Source organism: Ranitomeya variabilis, chromosome 1, assembly GCF_051348905.1.
Source record: "Ranitomeya variabilis isolate aRanVar5 chromosome 1, aRanVar5.hap1, whole genome shotgun sequence".
In the NCBI taxonomy this organism is placed as follows: domain Eukaryota; kingdom Metazoa; phylum Chordata; class Amphibia; order Anura; family Dendrobatidae; genus Ranitomeya; species Ranitomeya variabilis.
The window spans coordinates 1,150,979,386-1,151,003,208 of NC_135232.1; the positions used below are offsets into that span (position 1 = coordinate 1,150,979,386).

General features: G+C 46.9%; 1 protein-coding gene across 2 annotated transcripts in view; it reads right to left on the reverse strand.

Moving 5' to 3' along the window:
• SIGLEC1 (sialic acid binding Ig like lectin 1) overlaps positions 1-23,574 on the reverse strand; it is a 164,220-nt gene extending 140,646 nt beyond the window's left edge. Inside the window, exons 1-2 of one of the 2 annotated variants that reach the window (XM_077280359.1) lie at positions 23,445-23,555; positions 17,857-17,916 (exon numbers count right to left, since the gene is read on the reverse strand). The gene's annotated coding sequence lies outside the window, so the exon portion shown is untranslated. Of the gene's footprint in view, positions 1-17,856; positions 17,917-23,444 lie in introns of both variants that reach the window. The other variant, XM_077280360.1, reaches the window with a different exon arrangement.
• Between the last annotated feature and the right edge of the window lie 249 nt (positions 23,575-23,823).

Genomic DNA, 23,823 nt, shown 5'->3' on the forward strand with positions numbered 1-23,823 from the left:
AGTACAGATTTCTCCGGAACTGTGTGTCCCAACTAGCCCAAATTTGGTACCAATAGGAAGCCAATGGTAAAAGAATATGAATGAGGGGAGTGCTGTGATTCTGACATGTTCTGGACCGAAAATACACGAATTATAAGAACTGTTGGAGAAAACTGTACAGCTGAGGAGAGGGGAGGGCGATGTTAACTCAACCCCTTTAGTGATGTCACCAGTGATTGTCTCATTGTAACATCTTTATATACCTTTTTTTTATAAACGCAGCCTTAATCTTTTACGGAGTAAAATATCTAAATACTAGTTTCGTTCTCCTGCTCTAAAACGTACCCTAAGTCTTCAGGAGGGAATTACGCTACTGTTTTGGGTTAGCTTCGGACCCGTTTAATCGAAGCTGGTGGCAGCATATCTTGCTTTGTGCCTTTAGGAGACGTTGTAGCGACGGCGGCATTCTTAATTATTGTTCCTGCTTGAGTGGGAGTAGTTATATCTAGGGTTGAGCGACTTTTACTTTTTCAGGATCGAGTCAGGTTTTGCGATACCCGACTCTGTCAAAAGTCGGGTCGGGTGAAATCGGCCGATCATTGCGAAAAGTCGGGGGCCGACTGAAACACAAAACCCAATGCAAGTCAATGGGGAATAAAAGTCGGCAGTGAGTGGAGGACAGGAAAACACCTACCGAGCCCATTTTAATGTCAAAAACATCAATTATTGTTACTTAAGCTTGTCAATCTTAATTTTACTTATAATAATAGTTAGCCATTGAAAATTTGGGGGTAATTTGGCAACAGTTGTGGGGGGAGTAGGGCTGGCTCAAGTTTTTTGTGGGCCCAGGAAACGCAGACTACGTCACGGCGGTGGAGCAGGGAGAGATAAGTATTTCAACTTTGCAAGTGCTGTGATCATGAGCAAGCAGGGGGGGGCACACTCGTTCGCATTGCCACTGGCACAGGGCCCCTCAAAGTACGGCGTTGTGTTTGATGGCGGGGGCGCCTCCCACCGGCAGTGACACTTTTGCGTACTATGACGGGCCCTGTGACAGTGACGTCGCCAACGAGTATGCCCCCCCACCTGATGAAGGAACCTGCACTTTCATATGCACCTTCCTCTTTCTCCCCGTGTAAGGTGGTATAGTATGCGGGAAGGGGAACCTGACTTTCAGCAGGGTCAGATTCTGGCTGTGTAGAGTGCAAGGGGAATGTAGTCGTTTGGGTCAATGTACGAGCAGACCCATCAAGCAGTGGCTGGGTAATAGGCAGGATGAGGAGGAAACACAGATATAGGCCCAAAATAAAAAAGGAGGCTAAAAGCAGGAAAAAATTGGTTACAGGAGTAAACAGGCAGCATTGCTTTGTTCAGTGGAGGACAACAACAAGAAGCAGCAGACACCGTTAGTAGGGCCCAACCAAACTAGTAGGCCAAAAATACAGTTTCAAATTCTAAATATAGGCCGAAAGCCTGTAGATGGAAACTCAGCTTTGTTTCTTTGAGGAAACCAAGAGGCAGCAGCAGACATAACTAGACCCAAACCAAGAACCAGGGCAAATGCAGTTTCATATTGTTGATAGAGGCTGAAAGCCTGTAGATTCAAACTCAGCTTTGTTTCTTTGAGGAAAGCAAGAGGCAGCAGCAGATGTAACTAGGCCCAAACCAAGAACCAGGCCAAATGCAGTTTCATATTGTTGATAGAGGCTGAAAGCCTGTAGATTCAAACGCAGCTTTGTTTCTTTGAGGAAAGCAAGAGGCAGCAGCAGATGTAACTAGGCCCAAACCAAGAACCAGGCCAATTGCAGTTTCATATTGTTGATAGAGGCCGAAAGCCTGTAGATTCAAACGCTTTGTTTAGTAAAGGTAGAGTGGGCGAACCCACCTGTCCAGGCAAACGGCACTTGCACGGGTACTTGCGCCAAGTGGTGACCACGGTCCTGTGGGGGGAGTCAGCCCATTTTGGGAGGTATAAAAATGGCCTATGGTGGACATTCAGCAGCTGCAAATGGAGGAATTGGCAAAGTCAGTAAGAGGTGGGCAAAAGCGAGTCATTTATCACCCAAGCTAGGTGTCAGCAGGGGAAGGTGGGGCAAAAGAATTGGCAATCCATGATTGGTTCATTTTAATGAAGGTTAGATCATCTACATTTTGGGTAGCCCGACGTGTCCTTTTTTCGGTCAGTATTGAACCAGCAGCACTGAAGACTCTTTCTGAAAGCACACTGGCAGCAGGGCAAGCGAGCTCCTGTAATGCATATTCTGCCAATTCGGCCAGGTGTCTAGTTTAGATGCCCAGTAATCAAAGGGGAATGACCTGTGAGGGAGAACATCGATAAGGGATAAAAAATAGTTTGTAACCATACTGGACAAATGCTGTCTCCTGTCACTTTGAATAGATGCAGTAGTCCCTGTTGTGTCAGCGGTCATTGCGAAATCACTTCACAACCTGGTCATAAAACCCCTCTGTCCAACGCCACTTCGGATTTTGGCACCTCTAGCACCTCTGTCATGTTGCCCCCTACGGCAAGTGTGAGGACCATCACCGCCTCTGTGTGCTGGGAATGCCTGAACCAAACGGTCTACAAGAGTGGCTTGTTTGGTAGCCAATATTTGCTCAAGGTTCTCATGTGGCATGATGTTTTGCATTTTCCCTTTATAGCGTGGATCCAGGAGGCAGGCCAACCAGTAATCGTCATCGGTCATCATTTTGACAATGCGGGGGTCACTTTTTAGAATACGCAAGGCATACTCAGTCATGTGGGCCAATGTTCCTGGTGTCAATTCACTGGTCCTGCTGGGTTGAGGAGCACTTTCTTGGAAATCCACATCACAAGTGTCCCGCAAGAAACCTGTACCAGACCTTGCAACGCCACCAGTTTCAAGTGGCCCCTGAGAAGCATCCTCCTCCCATACATAGTCATCCCCATCATCCTCCTCCTCATCCTCTTCGACCGCCACCTCGTCCTGGACAGTTCCCTGACCAGACAATGGCTGACTGTCATCAAGGATTCCCTCCTCCTCGTTTGCAGACGCCAGCTCCTTGATGTGCGTCAAACTTTGCATCAGCGGATGCATAAGTGGGATGCTCATGCTTATGATGGCGTCGTCTGCACTTGCCAGCCATGTGCATTCCTCAAAACACTGAAGGACTTGACAGAGGTCTTGTAGCTTGGACCACTGCACATCAGACAACTCCATGTCAGCCATCCAACTGCCTGCCCGTGTATGCGTATCCTCCCACAAATACATGACAGCAGGCCTCTGTTCACACAGCCTCTGAACCATGTGCAGTGTGGAGTTCCACCTTGTTGCAACGTCGATAATTAGTCGGTGCTGTGGAAGATTGAGCGATCACTGATGGTTCAGCATACGGCTGGCGTGTACGGGCGACCGGCGGATGTGCGAGCAAAGTCTTCGCACCTTCAAAAGCAGGGCTGGTAACTCCGGATAATTTTTAAGAAAGCAGTGCACCACCAGGTTCAAAGTGTGAGCCAGGCAAGGTATGTGTTTGAGTTGTGAAAGGGCTATGGCAGCCATAAAATTCCTTCCATTATCATTGACTACCTTGCCTGCCTCAAGATGTACACTGCCCAGCCATGACTGAGTTTCTTGCTGCAAGAACTCGGCCAGAACTTCCGTGGTGTGTCTGTTGTCGCCCAAGCACTTCATTTCAAACACAGCCTGCTGACGCTTCCCACTAGCTGTTCCGTAATGGGACACCTCGTGTGCAACACTGGCAGCTGCGGATGGAGTGGTCATGCGACAGCGCTCTGTTGACGAGCTTTCGCTTCTGGAGGAGGAGGAGGAGGAGGTGGGGTGGCGAACGTCTACAGCCAACTGTTTCCTAGATCATGGGCTAGGCAGAACTGTCCCACTATTGCTGTCCCCTGTGGACCCTGCATCCACGACATTAACCCAGTGCGCCGTGATGGACACGTAACGTCCCTGGCCATGCCTACTGGTCCATGCATCTGTTGTGAGGTGCACTTTCCCACTGACAGACTGCCTCAGTGCATGAACAATGCGGTCTTTGACATGCTGGTGGAGGGCTGGGATGGCTTTTCTCGCAAAGAAGTGGTGACTGGATAGGTCATAGCGTGGTACTGCGTAGTCCATCAGGGCTTTGAAAGCTTTGCTTTGAACCAACCGGTAGGGCATCATCTCTAACGAGATAAGTCTGGCAATGTGGGCGTTCAAACCCTGTGTACGCGGATGACAGGATGAGTACTTTCGTTTCCTATCAAGAGTGTCTTCTAGGGTGAGCTGGACTGGAGAGCTGCCTATGGTGGAACTAGCGGTGGTGGTGGTTGTGGACATGGCAGATTGAGAGTGAGTTGGTGATGTTGGCCTACATACGGTGCTTCCTACCAATAACCTTCTGACTCCCTGACTGCTTTGGACTTGCGACGATCCCTCCACATTTGCTGCTGCTGGTGTCCTAATCGGTGGGCTTACAGTGAGGGAAGCAATGTTGCGGTGCTGACTACCTTCATTCAGACCTGGTGCACCAACGGTACGGGACGTTAGGTAGTTAGTCCAGGCTTGCAAGTGCATGCTGTTTAAATGTCTACGCATGCACGTTGTATTTAAATTGTTAAGAATCTTCCCTCTGCTAAAGGTCTTTGAGCATTTTTTACAGATCACTTTTGACTGATCATTGGGATCTTGGTCAAAAAAATGCCACACTGCACTCTTCCTACTATGGAATTCCTTTTCAGGCATTGCACGCTGTGCAACTTTCACAGGATGGCCACGCTGTCCTAAAACTGGTTTTGTCAAACGTTTTTTGCCTGATACGGGCCTGCCAGATGACAGCTGTTGCGATGTAGATTGGTGCTGCTGCGGATAACCCTCCTCCGCTTCTGAGCTACTGCCAGCGCCACCCTCAGCGTCGGACTGGAGTACCTTGGGTCCACCAGAGAAAAATCATTCTTGGGGCCCACCTTGCAGTTATATAGAAATAATACCAATTATGTTGCAAAATGATGTAATATCAAACGTAGTGTTTATTAACTTCTATACACTACACCACATGGGACACATCCTCTATATACTACACCACACAGGAGACTTTCTCTATATACTGCACCACACGGGACACATCCTCTATATACTGCACCACACGGGACACGTCCTCTATGTACTAAACCACACGGGACACAACCTCTATATACTACACCACACGGGACACATCCTCTATATACTACACCACACAGGACACATCCTCTATATACTACACCACACGGGACACACCCTCTATATACTACACCACAAGGGACACATCCTCTATATACTGCACCACACGGGACACGTCCTCTATGTACTAAACCACACGGGACACATCCTCTATATACTACACCACACGGGACACATCCTCTATATACTACACCACACGGGACACATCCTCTATATACTGCACCACACGGGACACATCCTCTATATACTGCACCACACGGGACACATCCTCTATATACTACACCACACGGGACACATCCTCTATATACTACACCACACAGGACATATCCTCTATATACTACACCACACAGGACACATCCTCTATACTACACCACACGGGACACATCCTCTATATACTACACAACACAGGACACATCCTCTATATACTACACCACACGGGTCACATCCTCTATATACTGCACCACACGGGACACATCCTCTATATACTACACCACACGGGACACATCCTCTATATACTGCACCACACGGGACACATCCTCTATATACTGCACCACACGGGACACATCCTCTATATACTACACCACACAGGAGACTTCCTCTATATACTACACCACACGGGACACATCCTCTATATACTACACCACACAGGACACATCCTCTATATACTGCACAGCACAGGACACATCCTCTATATACTGCACCACACGGGACACATCCTCTATATACTACACCACACGGGACACATCCTCTATATACTACACCACACGGAACACATCCTCTATATACTACACCACACGGGACACATCCTCTATATACTACACCACACGGGACACATCCTCTATATACTACACCACACAGGAGACTTCCTCTATATACTACATCACACGGGACACATCCTCTATATACTAAACCACACAGGACACATCCTCTATATACTGCACAGCACAGGACACATCCTCTATATACTGCACCACACGGGACACATCCTCTATATACTACACCACACGGGACACATCCTCTATATACTACACCACACGGGACACATCCTCTATATACTACACCACACGGGACACTGTTATGATCCTGGTGGTTAGGATCACAAAACTGACCTGATAAATAAACCAGATTTTAAGGACAAGCTCTGGGGATGTGGGAACTTTACTGACCGCAACCCTGATCCTATCGACACACACTATAGGCAGCCGTGGAGCGTTCCTAAAAACCTAGACGCCTCTTCACAGCCTGAGAAACTAGCTACCCCTAGAGAGAAACAAAGCCTCACTTGCCTCAGAGAAATTACCCCAAAGTTTAGACAGCCCCCCACAAATAATAACGGTGAGTTAAGGGGAAAACACAAACGTAGAAATGAAAACAGGTTTTAGCAAATGAGGCCCGCTAACACTATATAGTCAGAAGATAGCAAGGAATCTGTGCGGTCAGTATAAAATACTATCAAAATTATCCACGCAGAGAATACAAAAAAACCCCACACAGACTCACGATGTGAGGGGCGCAACTCTGCGCCCCAGAGCTTCCAGCAAGCGAGAAAATCACATACAAGCAAGCTGGACTGAACTCATCATATACTGAGAAACATTTTCAAGAGAACAATGAGCAAACATGAACTAGCAAGACTTAGCTTCTCCAGAAGGAGACAGGTCACAAGGGAAATCCCAGAGAGATCAGAACCAGTACTGAATACAACGACAGCAGGCAACAAGTAAAGGTCCAGGTGGAGTTAAATAGGCAGCCAGACTAGCAGAAAAGGAGGCAGCTGGATTCCAGCTACAGACCAGCCGTATCGCTAAAGGCCACCAGAGGGAGCCCAAGAACAGAACTCACACAGTACCACTCATGACAACAGGAGGGAGCCCGAGAACGGAATTCACAACAGTACCCCCCCCTTGAGGAGGGGTCACCGAACCCTCACCAGAGCCCCCAGGCCGATCAGGACGAGCCAAATGAAAGGCACGAACCAAATCGGCCGCATGGACATCAGAGTCGACAACCCAGGAATTATCCTCCTGACCATAGCCCTTCCATTTAACTAAGTACTGAAGCTTCCGTCTCGAAATACGAGAATCCAAGATCTTCTCCACCACATACTCCAATTCTCCCTTGACCAACACCGGAGCAGGAGGATCAACAGAAGGAACCACAGGCACCACATACCTCCGCAACAATGACCTATGGAACACATTATGAATGGCAAACGATGCTGGGAGGTCCAAACGAAATGACACAGGGTTGAGGATTTCTAAAATCTTATAAGGACCGATTTAAACGAGGCTTGAAATAAGGAGAGGAAACCTTCATAGGAACATAACGAGAAGACAACCACACCAAATCCCCCACACGAAGTTGGGGACCCACACAGCGACGGCGGTTAGCAAAGCGCTGAGCCTTCTCTTGTGACAACGTCAAATTGTCCACTACGTGGTTCCAAATCTGCTGCAACCTATCCACCACAGAATCCACCCCAGGACAGTCCGAAGACTCAACCTGACCTGAGGAAAAACGAGGATGAAAACCAGAATTACAAAAAAAAAGCGAAACCAAAGTAGCAGAACTAGCCCGATTATTGAGGGCGAACTCAGTCAATGGCAAAAAAGTCACCCAATCATCCTGATCAGCAGAAACAAAACATCTCAGATAAGTTTCCAAGGTCTGATTAGTTCGTTCGGTTTGGCCATTCGTCTGAGGATGGAAGGCCGACGAAAAAGACAAATCATTGCCCATCTTAGCACAAAAGGACCGCCAAAATCTGGACACAAACTGGGATCCTCTGTCAGACACAATGTTCTCCGGAATACCATGCAAACGAACCACATTCTGAAAAAACAGCGGAACCAAATCGGAGGAGGAAGGCAGCTTAGGCAAGGGCACCAAATGGACCATTTTAGAAAAACGATCACAAACCACCCAGATGACAGACATCCTCTGAGAGACTGGAAGATCCGAAATAAAATCCATGGAAATATGCGTCCAGGGCCTCTTCGGGACAGGCAAGGGCAAAAGCAATCCACTGGCATGAGAACAGCAAGGCTTGGCCCGAGCACAAATCCCACAGGACTGCACAAAGGAACGCACATCCTGTGACAAGGAAGGCCACCAAAAGGACCTAGCCACCAAATCCCTGGTACCAAAAATCCCAGGATGACCCGCCAACACCGAAGAATGAACCTCGGAAATAACTCTACTGGTCCATCTATCTGGGACAAACAGTCTCTCCGGTGGACAACGGTCAGGTCTATTGGCCTGAAATTCCTGCAGCACCCATCGCAAATCAGGGGAGATGGCAGACAAAATCACCCCCTCTCTGAGGATACCAGCCGGTTCAGAAACTCCCGGAGAGTCAGGCACAAAACTCCTAGAAAGGGCATCAGTCTTCACGTTCTTCGAACCTGGAAGGTATGAAACCACGAAATCGAAACGGGAGAAAAACAGCGACCATCGAGCCTGTCTAGGATTTAACCATTTGGCAGACTCGAGATAAGTCAAATTCTTGTGATCCGTCAAGACCACCACACGATGTTTGGCTCCCTCAAGCCAATGTCGCCACTCCTCAAATGCCCACTTCATTGCCAACAACTCCTGATTACCAACATCATAATTCCGCTCGGCAGGCGAAAACTTTCTTGAAAAGAAAGCACATGGCCTCATCATAGAGCCATCAGAGCTTCTCTGCGACAAGACAGCCCCTGCTCCAAACTCAGAAGCATCAACCTCGACCTGGAAAGGAAGAGAGACATCTGGCTGACGCAAGACAGGAGCCGAAGAAAACCGACGTTTCAGCTCCTGAAAGGCCTCCACGGCCGCAGGAGACCAATTCGTCACATCAGAACCCTTCTTGGTCAAATCCGTCAAAGGCTTAACCACACTAGAAAAATTAGTGATGAAGCGACGGTAAAAATTAGCAAAGCCCAAGAACTTCTGAAGACTCTTCACCGATGTAGGTTGAGTCCAGTCATAAATAGCCTGGACCTTGACTGGATCCATCTCAATAGTAGAAGGAGAAAAAATGAAGCCCAAAAAGGAAACCTTCTGGACTCCGAAGAGACATTTAGAGCCCTTCACAAACAAGGAATTGGCACGCAGGACCTGAAATACCATCCTGACCTGCTTCACATGAGATTCCCAATCATCAGAAAAGACCAAAATATCATCCAGGTACACAATCATAAATCTATCCAGATACTCTCAGAAGATGTCGTGCATGAAAGACTGAAACATGGAAGGAGCATTAGAAAGCCCAAAAGGCATCACCAAGTACTCAAAATGGCCTTCGGGCGTATTAAATGCTGTTTTCCATTCATCGCCCTGCTTTATACGCACAAGATTATAAGCTCCTCGAAGATCTATCTTGGTGAACCAACTAGCCCCCCTAATCCGAGCAAACAGATCGGACAGCAATGGCAAAGGATACTGAAATTTGACCGTGATTTTATTTAGAAGGCGATAATCTATACAGGGTCTCAGAGAACCATCCTTCTTGGCCACAAAAAAGAACCCCACCCCCAAAGGGGACGAGGACGGGAATTGAATATGCCCTTTCTCCAAAGACTCCTTTATATAACTCCGCATAGCGGCATGTTCTGGTACAGATAAATTAAAAAGTTGTCCCTTAGGGAACTTACTACCAGGAATCAAATTTATAGCACAATCACAATCCCTATGAGGAGGTAGGGCACTGGATTTGGGCTCATCAAATACATCCTGGTAGTCCGACAAAAATTCAGGGACTTCAGAAGGAGTAGAAGAAGCAATTGACACCAAAGGAGCATCGCCATGAATCCCCTGGCAACCCCAACTTGACACAGACATTGCTTTCCAATCCAGGACTGGATTATGAACCTGCAGCCATGGCAGACCCAACACGACAACGTCATGCAAATTATGTAACACAAGAGAACGAATCACCTCCTGATGTGCAGGAGTCATGCACATGGTCACTTGAGTCCAGTACAATAGGAAATTGCAAAGGCTCCAAGATAAAACCACAGCGCCTGGCAAATGACAAATCCATCAAATTCAGGGCAGCACCTGAATCCACAAAAGCCATAACTGAGTAGGATGACAGGGAGCAAATCAAAGTAACAGACAAAATGAATTTAGGCTGTACAGTACCAATGGTGACAGACTTAGCGAACCTATTTGTGCGCTTAGAACAATCTGAGATAACATGAGCAGAATCACCACAGTAAAAGCACAACCCATTCTGACGTCTATGATTTTGCCGTTCAATTCTGGTCAGAATCCTGTCACATTGCATAGACTCAGGCTTCTGCTCAGAAAATACCGCCAGATGGTGCACAGGTTTGCGCTCCCGCAAACGCCGATCAATCTGAATGGCCAAAGACATTGACTCATTCAGACCCGCAGGCGTGGGGAACCCCACCATAACATCCTTAATGGCTTCAGAAAGACCCTTTCTGAAAATCGATGCCAGGGCACACTCATTCCATTGAGTGAGCACAGACCATTTCCTAAACTTCTGACAGTAAACCTCTGCTTCATCCTGACCCTGAGAGAGAGCCAGCAAAACCTTTTCTGCCTGGTCTACTAGATTAGGTTCCTCATAAAGCAATCCAAGCGCCAGAAAAAACGCATCCACATTTAGCAATGCAGGATCTCCTGGCGTCAGGGAGAATACCCAATCTTGAGGGTCACCACGTAACAAAGAAATAATAATTTTAACTTGCTGAACAGAGTCACCAGAGGAACGAGGTCTCAGAGAAAGGAATAATTTGCAATTATTTTTGAAGTTCAAAAACCTAGATCTATCTCCAGAGAACAACTCAGGAATTGGTATTTTAGGCTCTGACATAGGACTGTGAACTACATAATCCTGAATGCTTTGTACCCTTGCAGTGAGATGATCCACACTAGAGGACAGACTCTGAATGTCCATATCTGCAGCTGAATTCTGAACCACCCAGAGATTAAGGGGAGGAGAGAGGCTAGACACACTGCAGAGGAAAAAAAAAAAAAATGAACTCAGGACCTCTCTTATCCCTCTTTTGCGATGCATTAACACTTACCCGGCCTGCTGTACTGTTATGATCCTGGTGGTTAGGATCACAAAACTGACCTGATAAATAAACCAGATTTTAAGGACAAGCTCTGGGGATGTGGGAACTTTACTGACTGCAACCCTGATCCTATCGACACACACTATAGGCAGCCGTGGAGCGTTCCTAAAAACCTAGACGCCTCTTCACAGCCTGAGAAACTAGCTACCCCTAGAGAGAAACAAAGCCTCACTTGCCTCAGAGAAATTACCCCAAAGTTTAGACAGCCCCCCACAAATAATAACGGTGAGTTAAGGGGAAAACACAAACGTAGAAATGAAAACAGGTTTTAGCAAATGAGGCCCGCTAACACTATATAGTCAGAAGATAGCAAGGAATCTGTGCGGTCAGTATAAAATACTATCAAAATTATCCACGCAGAGAATACAAAAAACCCCCACACCGACTCACGATGTGAGGGGCGCAACTCTGCGCCCCAGAGCTTCCAGCAAGCGAGAAAATCACATATAAGCAAGCTGGACTGAACTCATCATATACTGAGAAACATTTTCAAGAGAACAATGAGCAAACATGAACTAGCAAGACTTAGCTTCTCCAGAAGGAGACAGGTCACAAGGGAAATCCCAGAGAGATCAGAACCAGTACTGAATACAATGACAGCAGGCAACAAGTAGAGGTCCAGGTGGAGTTAAATAGGCAGCCAGACTAGCAGAAAAGGAGGCAGCTGGATTCCAGCTACAGACCAGCCGTATCGCTAAAGGCCACCAGAGGGAGCCCAAGAACAGAACTCACACAGTACCACTCATGACCACAGGAGGGAGCCCGAGAACGGAATTCACAACAGGACACATCCTCTATATACTGCACCACACGGGACACATCCTCTATATACTGCACCACACGGGACACATCCTCTATATACTACACCACACGGGACACATCCTCTATATACTACACAACACAGGACACATCCTCTATATACTACACCACACGGGACACATCCTCTATATACTAAACCACATGGGACACATCCTCTATATACTACACCACACGGGACACATCCTCTATATACTACACCACATGGGACACATCCTCTATATACTACACAACACAGGACACATCCTCTATATACTACACCACACGGGACACATCCTCCATATACTACACCACACGGGACACATCCTCTATATACTACACCACACAGGACACATCCTCTATATACTGCACAGCACAGGACACATCCTCTATATACTGCACAGCACAGGACACATCCTCTATATACTACACCACACGGGACACATCCTCTATATACTACACAACACAGGACACATCCTCTATATACTATGCCACACGGGACACATCCTCTATATACTACACAACACAGGACACATCCTCTATATACTACACCACACGGGACACATCCTCTATATACTACATCACACAGGACACATCCTCTATATACTACACCACACGGGACACATCCTCTATATACTACACAACACAGGACACATCCTCTATATACTACACCACACGGGACACATCCTCTATATACTAAACCACATGGGACACATCCTCTATATACTACACCACACGGGACACATCCTCTATATACTACACCACATGGGACACATCCTCTATATACTACACAACACAGGACACATCCTCTATATACTACACCACACGGGACACATCCTCCATATACTACACCACACGGGACACATCCTCTATATACTACACCACACAGGACACATCCTCTATATACTGCACAGCACAGGACACATCCTCTATATACTGCACAGCACAGGACACATCCTCTATATACTACACCACACGGGACACATCCTCTATATACTACACAACACAGGACACATCCTCTATATACTACGCCACACGGGACACATCCTCTATATACTACACAACACAGGACACATCCTCTATATACTACACCACACGGGACACATCCTCTATATACTACATCACACAGGACACATCCTCTATATACTACACCACACGGGACACATCCTCTATATACTGCACAGCACAGGACACATCCTCTATATACTGCACAGCACAGGACACATCCTCTATATACTACACCACACGGGACACATCCTCTATATACTACACCACACGGGACACATCCTCTATATACTACACCACACGGGACACATCCTCTATATACTACACCACACAGGACACATCCTCTATATACTACACCACACAGGACACATCCTCTATATACTGCACAGCACGGGACACATCCTCTATATACTGCACAGCACAGGACACATCCTCTATATACTGCACAGCACAGGACACATCCTCTATATACTGCACAGCACAGGACACATCCTCTATATACTGCACAGCACAGGACACATCCTCTATATACTGCACAGCACAGGAGGACCTCTATATCCCACTGGCCATATTCCACTGCGTATTCCGTCTGTGTGTGTGTATACAGTATATATATACACACAGCCCTCCAGACTCAGGCTTATAACTCTCCTTGATTCCAATTACCAGTATAGAACCCAACACTGTGGAATGGAATGTCATTTTACAGCACTGGCTCCAGTACGGATATGGAAATAAAGAAGACAGAGCAGGACACAAGACTAATGCAGAGTTAGGCCTCATTCACACTTTCTTATTTTGGTCACCATTCAGCACTGGGATTTGTAAGACAAAACTCAGAGCTTAACCCACACAGAATATAATAGAAAGATTCACATTTATTCTTCAAATTACTGACGAAAATATGTCAGTGCAGATGAGGCCTAATAAGCAGCTCACCGCACAGACCAGGAACCATACCTCCCAACTTTTGAAGATGGGAAAGAGGGACAAATTTTAGGCCACGCCTCTGACCACACCCATTCATAATTAGTCACACCCATATCCACGTCCCAACCACACCCATTTAGCACTGCCGGTCACACTGTTTCATATACAATAGTTATAAACAAAAAAATATGGCCACACAGTGCTCCATACTGTATAATGACCACACATGATGCCCCATACTGTATAATGGCCACACATGACACTCCATACTGTATAATGAACACACATGACGCTCCATACTGTATAATGACCGCATGCATACTGTATAATGGCCGCACATGATGCTCCATACTGTATAATGACCGCACATGATGCTCCATACTGTATAATGACCGCACATGACGCTCCATACTGTATAATGAACACACATGACGCTCCATACTGTATAATGACCGCATTCATACTGTATAATGGCCGCACATGATGCTCCATACTGTATAATGAACGCACATGATGCTCCATACTGTATAATGACCGCACATGATGCTCCATATTGTATAATGACCGCACATGATGCTCCATACTGTATACTGGCTGCACATGATGCTCCATACTGTATAATGACCGCACATGATGCTCCATACTGTATACTGGCTGCACATGATGCTCCATATTGTATAATGACCGCACATGATGCTCCATACTGTATAATGACCGCACATGATGCTCCATACTGTATACTGGCCGCACATGATGCTCCATACTGTATAATGACCGCACATGATGCTCCATACTGTATAATGACTGCACATGATGCTCCATACTGTATAATGGCCGCACATGATGCTCCATACTGTATAATGACCGCACATGATGCTCCATACTGTATAATGGCCGCACATGATGCTCCATACTGTATAATGACCGCACATGATGCTCCATACTGTATAATGACCGCACATGATGCTCCATACTGTATAATGACTGCACATGATGCTCCATACTGTATAATGGCCGCACATGATGCTCCATACTGTATAATGACCGCACATGATGCTCCATACTGTATAATGACCCCACATGATGCCCCATACTGTATAATCACCGCACATGATGCTCCATACTGTATAATGAACACACATGACGCTCCATACTGTATAATGACCGCATGCATACTGTATAATGGCCGCACATGATGCTCCATACTGTATAATGACCGCACATAATGCTCCATACTGTATGCTGGCTGCACATGATGCTCCATACTGTATAATGACCGCACATGATGCTCCATACTGTATAATGACCGCACATGATGCTCCATACTGTATAATGACCGCATGCATACTGTATAATGGCCGCACATGATGCTCCATACTGTATAATGAACGCATATGATGCTCCATACTGTATAATGGCCGCACATGATGCTCCATACTGTATAATGACCGCACATGATGCTCCATACTGTATAATGACTGCACATGATGCTCCATACTGTATAATGACCGCACATGATGCTCCATACTGTACAATGACCGCACATAATGCTCCATACTGTATGCTGGCTGCACATGATGCTTCATACTGTATAATGACCGCACATGATGCTGCATACTGTATAATGACTGCATATGATGCCCCATACTGTATAATGACTGCACATGATGCTCCATACTGTATAATGACTGCACATGATGCTCCATACTGTATAATGACCGCACATGATGCGCTATACTGTATAATGACCGCACATAATGCTCCATACTGTATGCTGGCTGCACATGATGCTGCATACTGTATAATGACCGCACATGATGCTCCATACTGTATAATGGCCACAGTTCTCCATACTGTATAATGACATACAGGCACGCAGCTCACACACACGCTCACACACACAGCTCACACACGCACGCAGCTCACACACATGCAGCATCACACACACAGTATCACACATACACACGCAGCATCACAAACGCAGCTCACAAACACATGCAGCTTTGACACAAATGCATCACACACGCAGCCATCACACACACACACACACACACACACAGCCATCACACACACACGCAGCCATCACACACACGCGCAGCCATCACACACACGCGCAGCCATCACACACACGCGCAGCCATCACACACATGCAGCCATCACACACACACACACGCAGCCATCACACACACACGCAGCCATCACACACACCCAGCCATCACACACACACACCCAGCCATCACACACACACACCCAGCCATCACACATACACACACACCCAGCCATCACACACACACACACCCAGCCATCACACACACACCCAGCCATCACACACACACACCCTGCCATCACACACACACCCAGCCATCACACACACACACCCTGCCATCACACACACCCAGCTATCACACACTCAGCCATCACACACACACCCAGCCATCACACACACACCCAGCCATCACACACACACACCCTGCCATCACACACACCCAGCTATCACACACTCAGCCATCACACACACACCCAGCCATGACACACACACACCCTGCCATCACACACACCCAGCCATCACACACACACCCAGCCATCACACACACACACACACCCTGCCATCACACACACACCCAGCCATCACACACACACCCTGCCATCACACACACCCAGCTATCACACACTCAGCCATCACACACACACCCAGCCATCACACACACACACCCTGCCATCACACACACCCAGCTATCACACACCCAGCCATCACACACACCAGATACCTCATACACACATGACACACACACAAATGCAGCATCACACACACACAATGACACACACATCACACACACATCACACACACACCACACACACACACAATCTCCTCTGTGGTGCAGGGGTGGCTGATCTGTCCATGTGCAGCTCTTCAGTTTCTCCGGCTGCTCACAGCTCTGCACTGTCCCGGCACCTCCCCGTCTCTCCTTCTCTGCCGGGATAGCAGCTAAGAGCAGGAGACGCCGGAGCTCCGTGCACACACAGGAGGGAGGTGAGTCGCTGACCTCTCATCTTGATCGCTGCTCAGCTGCTGGCTCAGCTGCTGGCTCTCTGCCTCAGCGTGGCAGCGCCGCACACACAGGGGGCGGGGGCGGGGGGGGGGGGGGGCGGGATCGGTCGGGAGGAGACCCAGCATGTATAAGAAAAAAAAAACAGCCACAAACCTAAGCTACTCAGGTGCCGCCCCCTGCATTGTCCGCCCCAGGCACGTAGTGCGGGACATTAGTGTCCCGCCCGGGATCCCGGGGCTGGCTGTCAAAATCAGGACAGTCCCGCGGGATCCGGGACGGTTGGGAGGTATGCAGGAACTATATTTTATGAGTTCGCTCACACGAGCATATGACATGGCCGAGAGCTATGTGATGTTGTATCGGATAGCACTAGGCCCAGTGTTCTACTATGGGATAGTGCAGATGTGCAATTATGGCAGCAAGGTGCAAGTGTATCTGATATTCGGATGACACGTACCCATACAAGTCTATAGGTGCGTGCAGTAGTGTAACTAAGGATAGGGGGCAGAGGGTGCTGTTGGCCTGGGCCCCACGCTCTGAGGAGCCCACCTGGAGCTACACTACATTTAACTATCGGTGTGCACAGCGCCATTACAGTTAAACTCTGAGACAGAGCGGGGAGAGTTTGAGTCGGACCAATTCTTTTGCATGAGAGAATTGATGGCCGTGTGAATGAACCCTAAACCTCACATGATTGAAGATGTAGAGAACCCTGTTCCTAAATGTGAACATCAAGAAAACAATGACATCCCATCTATAAAAACATGAATGATCATTATTAATAATGGAAACAGGGGCACTACTCACAATTCCGAGGCTGAGATCTCAAAATTGAACTCACCCGTTAGATTTTCTGGTGTCGGCTCACTATGGCAAGAAAAAGATAGAAGTGAGCAGAAAACAAAATGACATTAAGCTTCCTATACCGGGCGGGCCATTTATATGGATACACCTAAATAAAATGGGAATGGTTGGTGATATCAACTTCCTGTTCGTGGCACATTAGTATATGGGAGGGGGAGAACTTTTCTCCCACTCTTGACACACTGGTAGCAGCACCGCAGAGGAAATGCTAGCACAGGCTTCCAGTATCCGTCAGATGCTGCCCATCTCGTATCTTCACAGCATATACAATTGCCTTCAGATGACCCCAAAGATAAAAGTCTAAGGGGATCAGCCAGGTCTGGAGTCCTTGGTGGCAATTCAACTGGCCCATGACAACCAATCCACTTTCCAGGACACTTTTCATGTAGGAATGCTCGGACCTGACACCCATAATGGGGTGGTGCAACATCTTGCTGGAAAAACTCAGGCAACGTGCCATCTTCAGTGCATAATGAGGGCAACATTACATATCATCATGTAGCAATTTCAGATATCCAGTGGCATTTAGGTTTCCATTGATGAAGAATGGCCCCACTATCTTTGTACCATCTCATATACCACCCCATACAAAGATAGTGGGGCCATTCTTCATCCTCTTCTATGTTGGTGGAAAAACCTTCTCTCCTCCAGACGCAGAGAATGCCCCCTTGTGCCCGTCACCTTCCTTGGTATAAACAGATCCTCAGCGAGATATTTGTATTGTCCCCTTATATACTTATACATGGTTATGAGATCGCCCCTCAGTCGTCTTTTTTCTAGACTAAATAATCTAGACTAAATAATCCTAATTTTGCTAATCTCTCTGGGTATTGTAGTTCCCCCATCCCCTTTATTAATTTTGTTATCCCTTTCAAGATGGGGAAATTTTCCAGCTTTGAGCTCGAGTTTTGTGCTTCCTTTTTCTTTCCAAGAGCCATCATTTTTATGTCCATATAGACCAGGGGTGGGCAATTAATCTCAAGGGGCCACATGAGACCATGGCTGCTGCGGAGGGCCAAACCAATAGGCCAAAATTAATTCTGCTCAATTGTAATATCAATATATTATAATTATTATACTATTGATTATTTTATTAATATTAGTTGTATCACCTAATAGTGAGCAGAATTAAGTATGTTGACATCCCCCTATATATCATTTGAACCTGAGCGCAGCCCCTTCTGTATATCGTATGAGCCTCCCATAGCCTCCCCATATACACTGAATGTCGCCCCCATATCCTCCCCATGTGCAGCATGTCGCCCCCATAACCTCCCCATGTGCAGCATGTCACCCCCTTATGCAGCACCATGTCACACCCCCATAGCCTCCCCATGCCCACCCAAATAGCCCATACACATGAGAAAAAAAAATGAACACAACATACTCACTTCGGTCCTGTTCCCTGGCGCTCTGCTTCTCTCCCTGCCTCCAGTGCGCTGACTCTTCGGGGTACACAGCTGACGCAATGAAGTGACGTCATCGCATCAGCTGTTTCACACGCTGATTGTTGGAGGAATTGGCAGGAGGCTCCTCATCCACCAAAGGAGTCAGCGGCGCAGCGCAGAGCCACAGATGGAGAGACAGCGAGCGGGCGGGCACTGTGTGGCCCATGGACCTCTGATTTCCAGCCCCACGGCTGTCTTGGTCCATGGAACGAACTGAGACAGCCAGAGGACCAGATGTGGCCCACGGGCCGCACTTTGCCCAGGTCTGATATTAGACATATCAAAGCTTGTTTTTGGCAGGGCGAGTTGGACTTTTGAATGACACCAATGATTTTTACACATAGTGTACTTGAAAAAGGGAAACATGTTCCAAGTTCAGTGAAATTGTGAAGGAAAAAAAAAGAAAAATCAGATTTTTGTTTTTAATTGAGCATTTTGTGATAAAAATCACCTTGCAATATCATTCGGCTCATCAGTATGATGACGGCAATACCAAACGTCCTTTTTTTATTTTTTGAGTAGTGAAAAAAAAACATAGAACATTGAGAAAAAAAAGATTTTGTGTCACCTTATGAGACCAGTTACGTTTTTATTTTTCGGATGATGGAGCTGTGTGATAGCTTAATTTTTGCAGGGCTAGATAACGTTTTTATTAGTACTACTAGATGGTGGCCCAATTCTAACGCATCGGGTATTCTAGAATATGCATGTCCACATAGTATATTGCCCAGCCACGTAGTATATTGCCCAGCCACGTAGTATATTGCCCAGCCACGTAGTATATTGCCCAGTGACGTAGTATATTGCCCAGCCACGTAGTATATAGCCCAGCCACGTAGTATATTGCCCAGCCACGTAGTATATTACCCAGCCACGTAGTATATTGCGCAGCCACGTAGTATATTGCCCAGCGACGTAGTATATTGCCCAGCCACGTAGTATATAGCCCAGCCACGTAGTATATTGCCCAGCCACGTAGTATATTGACCAGCCACGTAGTATATTGCCCAGCCAAGTAGTATATTGTCCAGCCACGTAGTATATAGCCCAGCCACGTAGTATATAGCCCAGCCACGTAGTATATTGACCAGTCACGTAGTATATTGCCCAGCCACGTAGTATATTGCCCAGCCACGTAGTATATTGCCCAGCTACGTAGTATATTGCGCAGCCACGTAGTATATTGCCCAGTGACGTAGTATATTGCCCAGCCATGTAGTATATTACCCAGTGACGTAGTATATTGCCCAGCTACGTAGTATACAGCACAGAGCCATGTAGTACATTGCCCAGTTACGTAGTATATTGCACAGCCACGTAGTATATTGCCCAGTGACGTAGTATATTGCCCAGCCATGTAGTATATTGCCCAGCCACGTAGTATATTGCACAGCCACGTAGTATATTGCCCAGCTTCGTAGTATATTGCCGTGACGTAGTATATTGCACAGCCACGTAGTATATTGCCCAGCCACGTAGTATATTGCCCAGTGACGTAGTATATTGCCCAGTAACGTAGTATATTGCCCAGCCACGCAGTATATTGCCCAGCCACGTAGTATATTGCCCAGCTACATAGTATATTGCCCAGTGACGTAGTATATTGCCTAGTCACGTAGTATATTGCCCAGCCACGTAGTATATTGCACAGCCACGTAGTATATTACCCAGCTACGTAGTATATTGCCCAGTGACATAGTATATTGCCTAGTCACGTAGTATATTGCCCAGCCACGTAGTATATTGCACAGCCACATAGTATATTGCCCAGCTACGTAGTATATTGCTCAGTGACGTAGTATATTGCCCAGCCACGTAGTATATTGCCCAGTAACGTAGTATATTGCACAGTGACGTAGTATATACAGCAGAGCCATGTAGTATATTGCACAGCAACGTAGTATATTGCCCAGTCATGTAGTATATTGCCCAGTGACGTAGTATATTGCCCAGTGACGTAGTATATTGCCCAGCCACGTAGTATATTGCCCAGTAACATAGTATATTGCACAGTGACGTAGTATATAGAGCAGAGCCATGTAGTATATTGCACAGCAACGTAGTATATTGCCCAGTCACGTAGTATATTGCCCAGTGACGTAGTATATTGCCCAGTGACGTAGTATATTGCCCTGCCACGTAGTATATTGCCCAGTAACGTAGTATATTGCACAGTGACGTAGTATATACAGCAGAGCCATGTAGTATATTGCACAGCAACGTAGTATATTGCCCAGCCACGTAGTATATTGCCCAGCCACATAGTATATTGCCCAGTGACGTAGTATATTGCCCAGTGACGTAGTATATTGCACAGCAACGTAGTATATTGCCCAGCCACGTAGTATATTGCCCAGTCACGTAGTATATTGCCCAGTGACGTAGTATATTGCCCAGTGACGTAGTATATTGCCCAGCCACGTAGTATATAGCCCAGCCACGTAGTATATTGCCCAGTGACGTAGTATATTGCCCAGTGACGTAGTATATTGCCCAGCCACTTAGTATATTGCCCAGCTACGTAGTATATTGCCCAGTGACGTAGTATATTGCCCAGCTACGTAGTATACAGCACAGAGCCATGTAGCATATTGCCCAGTTACGTAGTATATTGCACAGCCACGTACTATATTGCCCAGCTACGTAGTATATTGCCCAGCCATGTAGTATATTGCCCAGCCACGTAGTATATTGCACAGCCACGTAGTATATTGCCCAGCTACGTAGTATATTGCCCAGTGACGTAGTATATTGCCCAGCCACGTAGTATATTGCCCAGCCACGTAGTATATTGCCCAGCGACGTAGTGTATTGCCCAGTAACGTAGTATATTGCCCAGCCACGTAGTATATTGCCCAGCCACGTAGTATATTGCCCAGCCACGTAGTATATTGCCCAGCCACATAGTATATTGCCCAGCCACATAGTATATTGCCCAGTGACGTAGTATATTGCCCAGTAACGTAGTATATTGCCCAGCCACGTAGTATATTGCCCAGCCACGTAGTATATTGCCCAGCTACGTAGTATATTGCCTAGTCATGTAGTATATTGCCCAGCTACGTAGTATACAGCACAGAGCCATGTAGTATATTGCCCAGTTACGTAGTATATTGCACAGCCATGTAGTATATTGCCCAGTGACGTAGTATATTGCCCAGTCACGTAGTATATTGCCCAGCTACGTAGTATACAGCACAGAGCCATGTAGTATATTGCCCAGTTACGTAGTATATTGCACAGTCACGTAGTATATTGCACAGCCACGTAGTATATTGCCCAGTGACGTAGTATATTGCCCAGCCACGTAGTATATTGCCCAGCCACGTAGTATATTGCACAGCCACGTAGTATATTGCCCAGCCACGTAGTATATTGCCCAGCCACGTAGTATATTGCACAGTGACGTAGTATATACAGCAGAGCCATGTAGTATATTGCACAGCAACGTAGTATATTGCCCAGCTACGTAGTATATTGCAGTGACGTAGTATATACAGCAGAGCCATGTAGTATATTGCACAGTGACGTAGTATATTGCCCAGTGACGTAGTATATTGCCCAGTGACGTAGTATATTGCCAAGTGACGTAGTATATTGCCCAGCCACGTAGTATATTGCCCAGTGACGTAGTATATTGCCCAGTGACGTAGTATATTGCCCAGTGACGTAGTATATTGCCCAGTGACGTAGTATATTGCCCAGTGACGTAGTATATTGCCCAGTGACGTAGTATATTGCCCAGTGACGTAGTATATTGCCCAGTGACATAGTATATTGCCTTACTCACTGTGTCACATCACCTGATTTCCTGAGGATCCCTTCCCCACTGTGTCACCTAATTTCTTGAGGGCCCCCTGTGTGCCCCTTTGGGGCCCTTCCCCAGAGGTGAAATGGTGGGAGAGGTGACCCCACAGTAAATTAGGAGACAGTGGGGAAGGGGGACCACAGTAAATTAGAAATTTTCTATGGGGGCTCGGACCCCCACCTTGTGTAACCTTTAGATTGCAGGGGGGCCTCCCATAACTGTCTCAGTGGCTGTAGAACTATGCTGCAGGCTGCCTGCAGGCATATTTTACTTACACTAATACATTACATTACTGACTCAGTAATCATCAAATCTCCGGACCCTCAGCTCCAGCCTCTCCGACTCCGACTATATGATATATCATATTGCAGTGCGCCTGTGCTGCTTGGGCAGGGCAGCTGACCAATCACAGCACAGCTCATTGTGAGGTGTGCTGTGAGGTCCCACAAAGAAAAGTAATGCTGATTGGCTGCATGTCAGCCAATCAGCATTAGAAAACCGTAGTTCACAGTTTGGATGATGAAGAGGAGGCGGAGTCTCATGCTATGGGTATGTGAATGCAACAAGGAACAGGTGACTGACTGGTGGTGGTGGGTCTGCTGAGCGGCGAGCCTGAGGAGCCTGTTGTGTGCAGTCAGTGCGTGCGTCCGTGTG